The sequence below is a fragment of the Bos taurus genome, chromosome 27 (genome assembly GCF_002263795.3).
Source record: "Bos taurus isolate L1 Dominette 01449 registration number 42190680 breed Hereford chromosome 27, ARS-UCD2.0, whole genome shotgun sequence".
Classification (NCBI taxonomy): Eukaryota; Metazoa; Chordata; class Mammalia; order Artiodactyla; family Bovidae; genus Bos; species Bos taurus.
The window spans coordinates 41,267,205-41,278,350 of NC_037354.1; the positions used below are offsets into that span (position 1 = coordinate 41,267,205).

Genomic DNA, 11,146 nt, shown 5'->3' on the forward strand with positions numbered 1-11,146 from the left:
TGTCCGACTCTTTGCGACCCCATGAATCGCAGCACGCCAGGCCTCCCTGTCCATCACCAACTCCCACAGTTCACTCAGACTCACGTCCATCGAGTCAGTGATGCCATCCAGCCATCTCATCCTCTGTCGTCCCTTTCTCCTCTTGCCCCCAATCCCTCCAAGCATCAGAGTCTTTTCCAATGAGTCAACTCTTCGCATGAGGTGCCCAAAGTACTGGAGTTTCAGCTTTAGCATCATTCCTTCCAAAGAAATCCCAGGGCTGATCTCCTTCAGAATGGACTGGTTGGATCTCCTTGCAGGCCAAGGGACTCTCAAGAGTCTTCTCCAGCACCATAGTTCTAAAGCATCAATTCTTCGGCGCTCAGCCTTCTTCACAGTCCAACTCTCACATCTATACATGATCATAGCCTTGACTAGATGGACCTTTATTGGCAAAGTAATGTCTCTGCTTTTGAATATACTATTCTAGGTTGGTCATAACTTTCCTTCCAAGGAGTAAGCGTCTTTGAATTTCATGGCTGCAGTCACCATCTGCAGTGATTTTGGAGCCCAGAAAAATAAAGTGTGACACTGTTTCCACTGTTTCCCCATCTATTTCCCATGAAGTGATGGGACCGGATGCCATGATCTTCGTTTTCTGAATGTTGAGCTTTAAGCGACCACCACACACACACAACAAGCAAGCACAACAACCCTAGGTCCCTAATGTCTGTACCAGAAAATGCTGCCAAACACCGGAGGGGGAATCATATTCATCCCAGAGACTAGAAAGAGAGGGAATGATATTCACCAATTCATTTTTTTTAAATTTTTTAACTTTACAATATTGTATTGGTTTTGCCATATATCAACATGAATCCGCCACAGGTATACACGTGTTCCCCATCCTGAACCCTCCTCCCTCCTCCCTCCCCGTACCATCCCTCTGGGAAAAGATGCTCAACATCACTCATTATCAGAGAAATGCAAACCAATTCATTTTATGATGTAGCAAAATCTTGAAACCCAAACCCCACATAGAATGAGAAAGGAAAATCACAGACCAATCTCATCCACAACCATAAGGGCAAAACCTCCAGGCTCAATGACAGTTAACAGAATCCATCAATATATGAAAAACATAAACTATCATGACCACGTTGAGTTCATTTCAGATACACAAAGTTATTTTAATAACAGAGTATCCATGTGCAGCTTAATACATTAACTTGATACTTTACATTAATAACAAAGTCTTGAAAAAACAAATATATGATTATCTCAACAGATACCAAAAAAGTATTTGATAAAATATAATATCCATTTATGAAAAATGTGTTAAGCAGTTGGAGAATGTAATAAAATTTCTGTAATATGATAAAAGGTAGTTATTCCTCCTCCCAAAATAAACCCTATAGCTGTGGATAAATAAGATTTGGTACCTATATAAATCGTTGTTATTCAGTCACTAAGTCGTGTCTGACCCTTTGTGACCCAATGGACTACAGCATGCCAGGCTTCCCTATCCTTCAATATCTCCCTGAGTTTGCTCAAACGCATGTCAGGAATCCCATCCAACCACCTCATCCTCTGTCACCCCCTTCTCCTCCAGCCCTCAGTCTTTCCCAGAATCAGGGTCTTTTCCAATGAGTAGTCTCTTTTCATCAGATGGGCAAAGTATTTACCTTCAGCTTCAGCATCAGTCCTTCCAATGACTACTCAGGACTGATTTCCTTCAGGATTGCCTGCTTTGATCTCCTTGCAGTCCAGGGGACTCTCAAGAGTCTTCTCCAGCACCACAGTGTGAAAGCATCAGTTCTTTTGCACCCACCCTTCTTTACGGTCCAGCTCTCACACGTGTACATGATACTGGAAAAGCCATAAGACTATACGGGCCTTTGTCACATAGTGATCTCTTTGCTTTTTAATACACTTTCTAGATTTGTCATATGTTTATCATACATAATTTACTGGAATATTAGCCATAAAAAAGAATGAAATACTGCCATTTGCAGCAACAGTATGGACCTAGAGATTATCATAGTAAGTGAAGTGGGACAAAGATAAATATATGATTTACTTACATGTGGAATATAAAAAAATGATATAAATGAACTTATTTACAAAGCTGAAACAGACTCATAGCCCTAGAAAACAAATTCATGGTCATCCACGGGGAAATGTTGGGGAGAGGATTAAATAAGAAGTTTGGGACTAAGATAAACACACGACTATATACAAAATAGACAATCAACAAGCACCTACTACAGAGCACAGGCAACTCTTCTCAACAATCTGTATAATCTCCATAGGAAAATTATCTGGAAAAAAAATATATATAACTGAATCACTTTGCTGTACACCTGAAACTAACACAATATTGTAAATCAACTATACTCCAATATAAATTTTTATAAAACCCTATAGCTAACATCGTAAAGTTGAAAGGCTTTTCTCTGAAACAGGAAGCACAGCAAGAACTGAAACAGAGCAGGCCCTGTGGTCCTTGCCGACTCCCCGCCTCCCGTGCCCTCTACCAGAGTTACAGGTAGAGGTAACTCTGATTAAATAAGTTTAATCAGAACAGTGAGAACATGCAGAAACAAAGGAAGACTGTCAAAGGAGACCAAACAATGGTAATGTAGTCATTAAGCATAGAGCCATCGGTAATATTCTGGGCCACCTCCTGTGAGCTGTCCTATAGATACTAAAATCCCCACCAGGTAGAAGAAGTTAACTCCATGATGCATAGACTGTAGCCATGACATAATAAGCTTCCACAGTTCTGAGAACTGATCTCAAAGAAATGGAAATAACCCAATCCTGGAACTGAAGATTAATTGTACCTAAAACAATCAAAATGACATTAGTCAGACCACCGATGACCAATTTCAAGATGATCAGAGCTGACTGTGCTGTTTCTTCAGGTAGCCCCCTCCCTCAGCTTATAAAAGCTCTTGCCCACTGATTGTCAGTGAGGGGAGTCGGCCTTTGGACAGTTTTCAGCTTTTGAAATAAGGCAAACTTTCCTTTCCACTGGGCTTCCCTGGTGGCTCAGTTGGTAAAGAATCCACCTGCAATGCAGGAGACCCAGGCTTGATCCCTGGGTCAGGAAGATCTCCTGGAGAAGGAAATGGCTACCCCCTCCAGTATTCTTGCCTGGAGAATTCTGTGGACAGAAGAGCCTGGTGGGCTACTGTCCATGAGGTCGCAAAGAGTCGGACATACTGAGTGACTAACATTTTCCTTTCCACCAATCCAGCCTGTTTATTGGCTTTTGAGCTGTGAGCAGCCAGATCCCATCTTTCAGTAACAGACTGACTCCTTCTCTTCAACTGTGCAGTGGCGGTGGCCAAACTGAAGTCAAGACACAACAGCAACACAACAGATTAAAGAATTAGGAAATAAGAAACAAAACTGGTGTTGTTTATTAATTAATAACATGATGGGTACAAAGACTACCCAAAAGGATTTACAGACAACGTATTTAATATTAACATTACTAAGGGAGTTTAGCAAAGCTTCTTGCCAAATCAATATATAAAAATCAACTGCATTTATATGGCATCAAATACAGAACCAAACTTTTAAAAATATTTGTAGTAGGTCTAAACCACATAATACATAGTTTTAACCTATTTACATGTGTAACTTCGATAAAAATTGAGAACAAATCAACTAAATCATCACTCTAAAAAGATGCTAAAAATTTATTTTTACTGTTGTCATGTGTTTCTCTTCAACAAAAGAAGAAATCCATCACCTATGAAGTGCTTACCCCCCGATGCTCTGCTAAGCACTTTGCTTCATTTACGTACTTCTCAAAACAACGTCATAGACGCATCATCCTTGTGGGTAGGTTAGGAAATGTCACTACAGTGTGGGAATCTTGACTGGAACTCAAGTCTTTCTGACTTCAAAGCCCACACTCTTCACACTTTATTTTTTCTTAGTAATCTATTTAAGAATGTACAGTTTTCATTTATGTAAATACTCAGAGTCACGCAGAATATCTTTTTGACATTTTAACATGATTTTGCAAAACCAAGATCATTTCCAATCTAAATGAATACCATATTTAAAGAAAATGACAATGTATCAGGAAATAAAATTTTATTCTGACAATTGTTGCCAGCTAACCAATATTTTTCCCCAGAAATTATGGTGAGGCCTTCATAGTTTAGTCTTTATTATAAAGTTACTTAGTATTTAATTAAAAATGTGTTCATAATACTCTGTACAAAGATATCTAGGCAGGAGGTAAGGACAGACACACGGCTCTAAGCACTAATGCCAGCAGAGCATCACTGCCCTGCCTTTTCTACAGACCTTCAGGTTTACCGGGGCGTCCCTGGTGGCTCAGTTGGTAAAGAGTCTGCCTGCAACGCAGGAGACCACCTGCAATACAAGAGACCCGGGTTCAATCCCTGGATCAGGAAGATCCCCCGGGGAAGGAAATGGCAACCCACTCCCAGTCTCTTGCCCAGGAAATCTCAAGGACAGTGGTGCCTGGTGGGCTACAGTCCATGAGGTCACAAAAGAGTTGGACACGGCTTAGCAATCAACTTCACAAATAACCCTCTACGTCTATGTATGAGGCCCTAATTCAATCATTCATTCATTTAACATGTTTTTATCAGTGATCCAGTCACTGAACTGTGCTCTGGAGATGAAATTGTGGACAAAGAGACCAGGTCTCCACCCTTACCCTAGTAGGGTCTCATGCAGCTGAAAAGGCCACCAAATCTGAGTGTGGCAGGATTTCCAAAGCCACAGACGTCATTCTTTACAGCGCTTTCTGGATGTGCAACACCTCTCTCACCAACCGGTCAGTGGATGCTGGTACAAATCCTGTTATGTTTTCCAGTTTGGAGTGAAAATTCATCATTAGAAGAATGAACCACGGCTCAACCAACGGATCCTCTGCTTAATCAGAACTAAATGTAAAGTAACTAAAAGGGTTATCGTATCCCCTAAGGGAAAGAGTTACAACAATCACTGTTTCAGACTTCTATTGGTTCCTGCCTGAATATTACCTAAGGAAACCTATAGAATCATAAAGTAGAGCTCATGTTCACATTTCAGTCATTTTTTGTTAAATAACAAGAGAGTGTTAACAAGAAGTACGTTTGAACTGTAAACAAATTCTGAGTTCTAGTTAATGAAAAGGATGCAGAAGTATTTCAAGAGAAGTGCATTGAGGCATCTCAACTTACTTGGAACTACATCAAAAAATACGATGCACTGATGGATGGATGGAGGCTTGGATAAATAGATACATGATAAGGTAAGTATTGAGTTGGTCAAAAAGTTCATTTGGTTATTTTGTAAAAATGGTTCTAGTAGTGCTTAGTTGTCTTTAACTTCATTTGAAACAATTTTCTTAGATTGTGTTTTGATAGCTATCATATCAGCACACATTTTAGAAAAACATAGAAATTGGTGGATTATTGTGTAACCATTTTAATATTGAAGATGGAAGGAAAAAAGCAACAGTTTTGGCATATTATGCTTTATTGTTTCAAGAAAGGTAAAAACCCAACTGAAATGCAAAGGAAGATTTGTGCAGTGTATGGAGAAGTTGCTGTGACTGATCAAAAGTGTCAACAATGGTTTGCTAAGTTTTGTGCTGGAGATTTCTCACTGGACAATGCTCCACAGTCTGGTTGACAAGTGGAAGTTGATAGCGATTAAATCAAGACATTAATTGAGAACAATCAATGTTATACCACTTGAAGATAGCTGACATACTCAAAATATCCAAATCAAGCTTTGAAAATCATTTGCATCAGCTTGGCATGTTAATTGCTTTGATGTTTGGGTCCCACATAAGTTAAGCAAAAAAACCCTCTTGACTGTATTTCCACTTGATTCTCTACTGAAACATAATGAAAACATTCAGTTTTTAAAAGAAATTGTAATGGGAAATAAAAGTGGACACTGTACCATCATGTGGAATGGAAGAGATCATGGGGCAACTGATGTGGTTGGCCATTGCCAACCACATCAAAGGTCAATCTATCCAAAGAAGGCGATGTTGTGTATATGGTGGGTTTGAAATGGAGTCCTCGATTTCTTGTTCCTTCCAGAAAATCAAACAAGGAATTCCAAGAAGTACTGCTCCTAATTAGACCAACTGAAAGCAATATTCAATGAAAAGTGTCCGGAATTAGTCAAGAGAAAATGTATAAGCTTCCTTCAGGATAACCCAAGACCACATGTTTATTTGATGACCATGCAAAAACAGTTAGAGCTTTGCTGGGAAGTTCTGATTCATCTGCCGTATTCACCAGACTGTACACCTTTGGATTTCAATTTATTTTGGTCTTTACAAATCTCTTTTAATGGAGAAAATTTCAATTCCCTGGAAGACTGTAAAAGGCACCTGGAACAATTCTTTGCTCAAAAAGATAAAACGTTTTGGGAAGATGGGATTATGAAGTTGCCTAAAAAATGGCAAGAAGAAGTGGAACAAAATGCTGAACATGTTGTTCAATAAAGTTCTTTGTGAAAATGAAAAACATTTCATTTATTTTTACTTGAAAACTGAAGAAAGACCACTCTAATATATTAAATTATTAATAGTGGGATCTAGGTGGGAAAGTGTTCACTGCTTAATTTTTAAAAACTTCTCTATATGTGTGAAAACTTTTATAATACTGGAGAAATGTGAAGGACAAAATGTTAACCAAAAAAAATCCATATTTTTAAAGCATATATTACTACTTTTTCTGAAATTAATGTTTAATTATTGTATAATTATTAAATTATACAATATGCACAAGTATATTCTTATCAAAGATATTCAAACCTTCCTGACAAAATCTTCCTTGATCAACACCCCCAATTCCAGACCACTCTCCAGAAATAAACATTGTTACAAACTTCATATATATGCTCCAGATTCATACACTTATGAATATATATATGAAGATATATATACACAGACATATGCTGGTCTTTCTCTCTCTTAAGTAGGCTGCAAACTCTACAGGAACCATTGCTATGCTTTTCAGTTCCACTTACAGTAGTTAGAATTGGATTTGACACATAGTAGGTGCTCTAAAAACATGCATCAGGTGAATATAATGCCTAAGATGAGACTGATTAAATAAACCATAAACTCCAGCAAATAGTGGATGGTAGCAGTGCTCTGCAGAAAACCACCTTTTTGTCTGGCTTCCCTATGCCCATAGCAACTGCACATAGAGTTGAGTACAATACCGACTTGCTGGAGTAATCACTTTCTTAAGTTACGTAATTTGTCACTCACACACTCCCTGATTCGAGCAATAAGCATTCACTGCATGTATCTTATGTACAAGGTACTGCGTTGGCATGCGGATAGTTTACTGCTGAGCCGCCACCACCAAGGAAGCCCAGGGAATAACCATTTCAGTTCTCTATTGCTCCATATTTCTGTAGAATGTTAAAGTGTGACTCATTAAAACTTCATATGTTCATTATGAAAACAGAGTAGAAACATATTCATTGGAGCTTCCGTTGTGGCTCAGTTGGTAAAGAATCTGCCTGCAAAGCGGGAGACCTGGGTTCGATCCCTGGGTTGGGAAGATCCCTTGGAGAAGGGAAAGGCTACCCACTCCAGTATTCTGGCCTGGAGAATCCCATGAACTGTGTAGTCCAAGGGGTTGCAAAGAGTAGGACACGACTGAGCGACTTTCACTTTACTTCTTCACTTTATATTCATTTAAATAGACTTATTACAGGAATAATTTGCAAATTACATTGAGTTTTTACTCTCTAAAGGAAACCACATATTTTATTTATATTGAAAGCTAATTATACTTTTCAAAGTCCTAACCTATATTCTCTATTTTATGATTTTATTTTGTTCAAATCTTTCAAGTTAGTTATCTTTTACATAACAAATTATATCATGCGTATTTACCCAGCAAAATTATATTTTAACAACTTACATTAAGCTTGAAATGAAGATAAAAATTTTCAGTACATTCTATATTTAAATTCAAACTTTTTCCCTCTCTGATTTGTACATTCCTGCCTTGACCCTGGAGAACTGTGAAATCATTTTCTATTTTTATACAGACATTGTTTAGACTCTAAAAATGCAATAAAGAATTCAAGCAGCCCGATAAGCACTTTACATAAAATCCACCATCTAAAGTAGGTTTTAGGTACTTCCTATGTAATAAGATTCATAGCACTGTTTATTACTGAGAACAGACCAGCATAATTTAGCTTCCCAAGGGAAAGAAAATAGCTCCATTTTTACTCACAGAGATGCCTCAGGCAATGAAGCCCATCATTCTTTAGCAGCTCTTTGAGAAGCCAGAAGATGTTATTGTTGGAGGAAATTTACCCAAAAAAGCAATCACAGCAGGTTGCTTAGCTATGGCATCAGCAGAGACTGGCAATGGTTGGGAGTGGGTGTTAGAAGGAAGCAGAGGGCCAGGCTGGCTTCTCAGCTCATCCCTTCCTTGCAGCACAGATCTCCTGTTGAGACAGATGACCAGCAGTTGGAATTCTCAAATGGAAAGACTTGACTTTTTAACTTTTTTGTGATATAGATCCCAGTTTAAAAAAATGTGAGTGGCATTTAAATAGTATTTGGGAACTTGATGACAGGTTTAATGTTGGGAAAAATCCTGGATGTTAGTATAACTTCGTAGGTCCTAAACTTAAATAGTAACAGTATAATCTAGGCATTGTTTATAAAGATAACTAAAAACTTAAAATTTGAGTTAAAGTGTGGATGAATGTTCATTGATAGAGAAAGAATAGATGATGTCATTTCTCCAAAGAAGATATACAGACGGTCAAAAGGCACATGAAGAGATGCTCAACATCGCTCATTATTAGAGAAATACAAAGCAAAACTACAATGAAGTACCACCTCACACCAGTCAGAGTGGCCACCATCAAGAGACCTACAAACAGTAAGTGCTGGAGAGTTTGTGGAGAAAAGGGAACCTTCCTCCACTATTGGTGGGAATGTAATTGGTACAGCCACTATGGAGGACAGTAAGAAGGTTTTTTAAAAAAAGAAAACAACACTAAAAATAGAGCTACCCTATGATCCAGAAATCCCACACCTGGGCATATATCTGGAGAAAACCGTAATTTGAAAAAATACATGCACCTCAATGTTCATGGAAGCACTACTCACAATGGCCAAGTCAGGGAAATGCCATTTGCAAATGCCATCTGTAGCAACTTAGGTGCTGCCGTCTATGGGATCCACAGAGTCGGACACGACTGATGTGACTCAGCAGCAGCAGGTAGACCTAGAGATTAACATACTAAGTGAAGTAACTCAGAGGAAGACAAACATCATATGATGTTGATTATATGTGGAATCTAAAAAAAAAAATGGTACAAATGAACATATTTACAAAACAGAAATAGAGTCACAGGGGGACCTTTAGAATCTTTTACAATCAGTTGTTTATGTAGTCAGGCTTCACAGATGAAGAGGAAAACACCCTGGCAAAGTGAAAGCCAGTTTAATTGCGTTTCTCTCCTGTAGGATTTCGTCAAAGTGGAATTCTCAAAGCCTGATTCTTCCAAATAGGAGCAAATCACTTTGCATTTACATAGATACCTGTTGATTTACTAAAATCCCAATCAGCATACAATAACAAGAAGGAAAGGAGCACACAATTTTCAGATGACAGGAGTAAGGATGAAGGACAGCCTGACAGCTGGATGTTCACGCTCTGCTCCAGGGGGAGCCCTTGACATTGCTCTGCAAGCGCAGGACAGGGACTCTGGTTCCCTTTCCTGTTGTTTCTTAATGTTTCTTTTTATTTCTAAATTGGGAACAGAGGTTAGAAACATGGTGACTGCTTAGCTTTGAATCTTCCTACTTCTCCTGGAAACCAAATTGAGCAACAAGAAGAACAAAAATAAAACCATGAAATACATCTTCAGTGAAAGTAGGAGACAGAGAAATCCACAAACTCCAAATTATGTGTAAGCGTGGCCAAGAGAAACTAAGACCAGCAAATTCTGAGCAGGGAGTTGCCAGAGTGTAGTGGGGATGAACAGAGAGTATAGAGGAAGCCTTTTGGTATCAAATGTTAGAAATCAACAAATAACCCATCCTGGGTGAAACCCATTTAGACAGAAGCTAAATATACCAGGGCATAATTGCTGGAGAAAGGCATGAAAACTAATGAGTGGAACCCAGAAAAGGAAAAATCTCAAAAGTACCCCCTTTTGAAAAGAGAAGAGAGATGTCTTGGAAGAGAAGGGCTATGTGTCCTGGTGGCAGCAGCTGGTGGAAGACGCTAGAGTGGTGTCCAGGTTTGGTAACAGAAGGGCGGATTCTGGAATCCAGTTAGGTTCTGAGAGCCAGGAGAAACGAGGCTACGCAGAGAGCCCTACTGTCAAGAAACAGTCCATTATGGCAGCAACAAGGGAGGAAGCAGAAAAGCCTGAGATCCCACCTGTCCCTACAGTCAACCCCCACACTTCACATGTACAGGAACCTCCTGCAAAACAGCTAGTCCCAGACAGCGTGAGTCCCTCAAATTCGCTAGCAACAAAAGAATAAACCGACTTCCAGTTTCAGCTATGACATTTTAAAAGCTCAGAAATTATCACTGTTTTTACAAGAAAAAGCTGAACAAACTGAAAACTAATGGCTTAACTCAGATCTATCAGAGAACTGTGATTGCAGCGGAAGCCGCCCCCCTGAAACCTGGAGAAACAGGGACCCAGAGACTCAGAACTGAGATCTTCTTGCTCGGAACAGAAGCTGCTAGAGCTATAAACTGTTAGAAACGCATAAACAGTCGTTTCAGTGAACTGTTAAATGTGGTCTGGCTTGAGAATGAGAAAGCCTTGGGGGCCTCCATCTTACGAGACCCCTACCTTTTGTAGTTTTTACCTCTAGTAACCCCACCAGGCTCACATAGTGAAGATCCAAGAGGTAGACCCTCAGGACTCTGGGGAGAGGAAGGATGAAAAATGACCTTTGCAAAATACACCCAAAGCATTGTCGGTGACAAAGGCTTATTCTCAGAGGAAACTATATCACCAGAGCTTAACCCCACTTAGGGAAAGGGCATTCTCTGCCTTCATTCCCCTCCGCTGTTTGAGCTGAGCAGCAGGTGTGAGGGTGGGTAGTTAAGAAACAGTTTGACCATGAACCTTGACAAGATCAAGGTTACCGGACGTGCTT

The 11,146-nt window shown here is 39.4% G+C and overlaps 1 long non-coding RNA gene across 3 annotated transcripts; it reads right to left on the reverse strand.

The window, feature by feature from the left end:
• Window positions 1-1,265: 1,265 nt before the first annotated feature.
• LOC112444610 (uncharacterized) lies at window positions 1,266-10,899 on the reverse strand. Of its 3 annotated transcripts, XR_009493188.1 has the most exons (5): window positions 10,174-10,899; window positions 9,128-9,245; window positions 8,238-8,454; window positions 4,688-4,830; window positions 1,266-4,377 (listed from the first exon to the last, which is right to left on the reverse strand). It is a non-coding gene; the product is annotated as an uncharacterized lncRNA (long non-coding RNA). The 3 variants fall into 3 exon arrangements; XR_003032976.2 differs by having other exon boundaries at window positions 1,266-4,830; window positions 10,174-10,897; XR_009493187.1 differs by lacking the exon at window positions 9,128-9,245 and having other exon boundaries at window positions 1,266-4,830; window positions 10,174-10,892.
• Window positions 10,900-11,146: the final 247 nt, after the last annotated feature.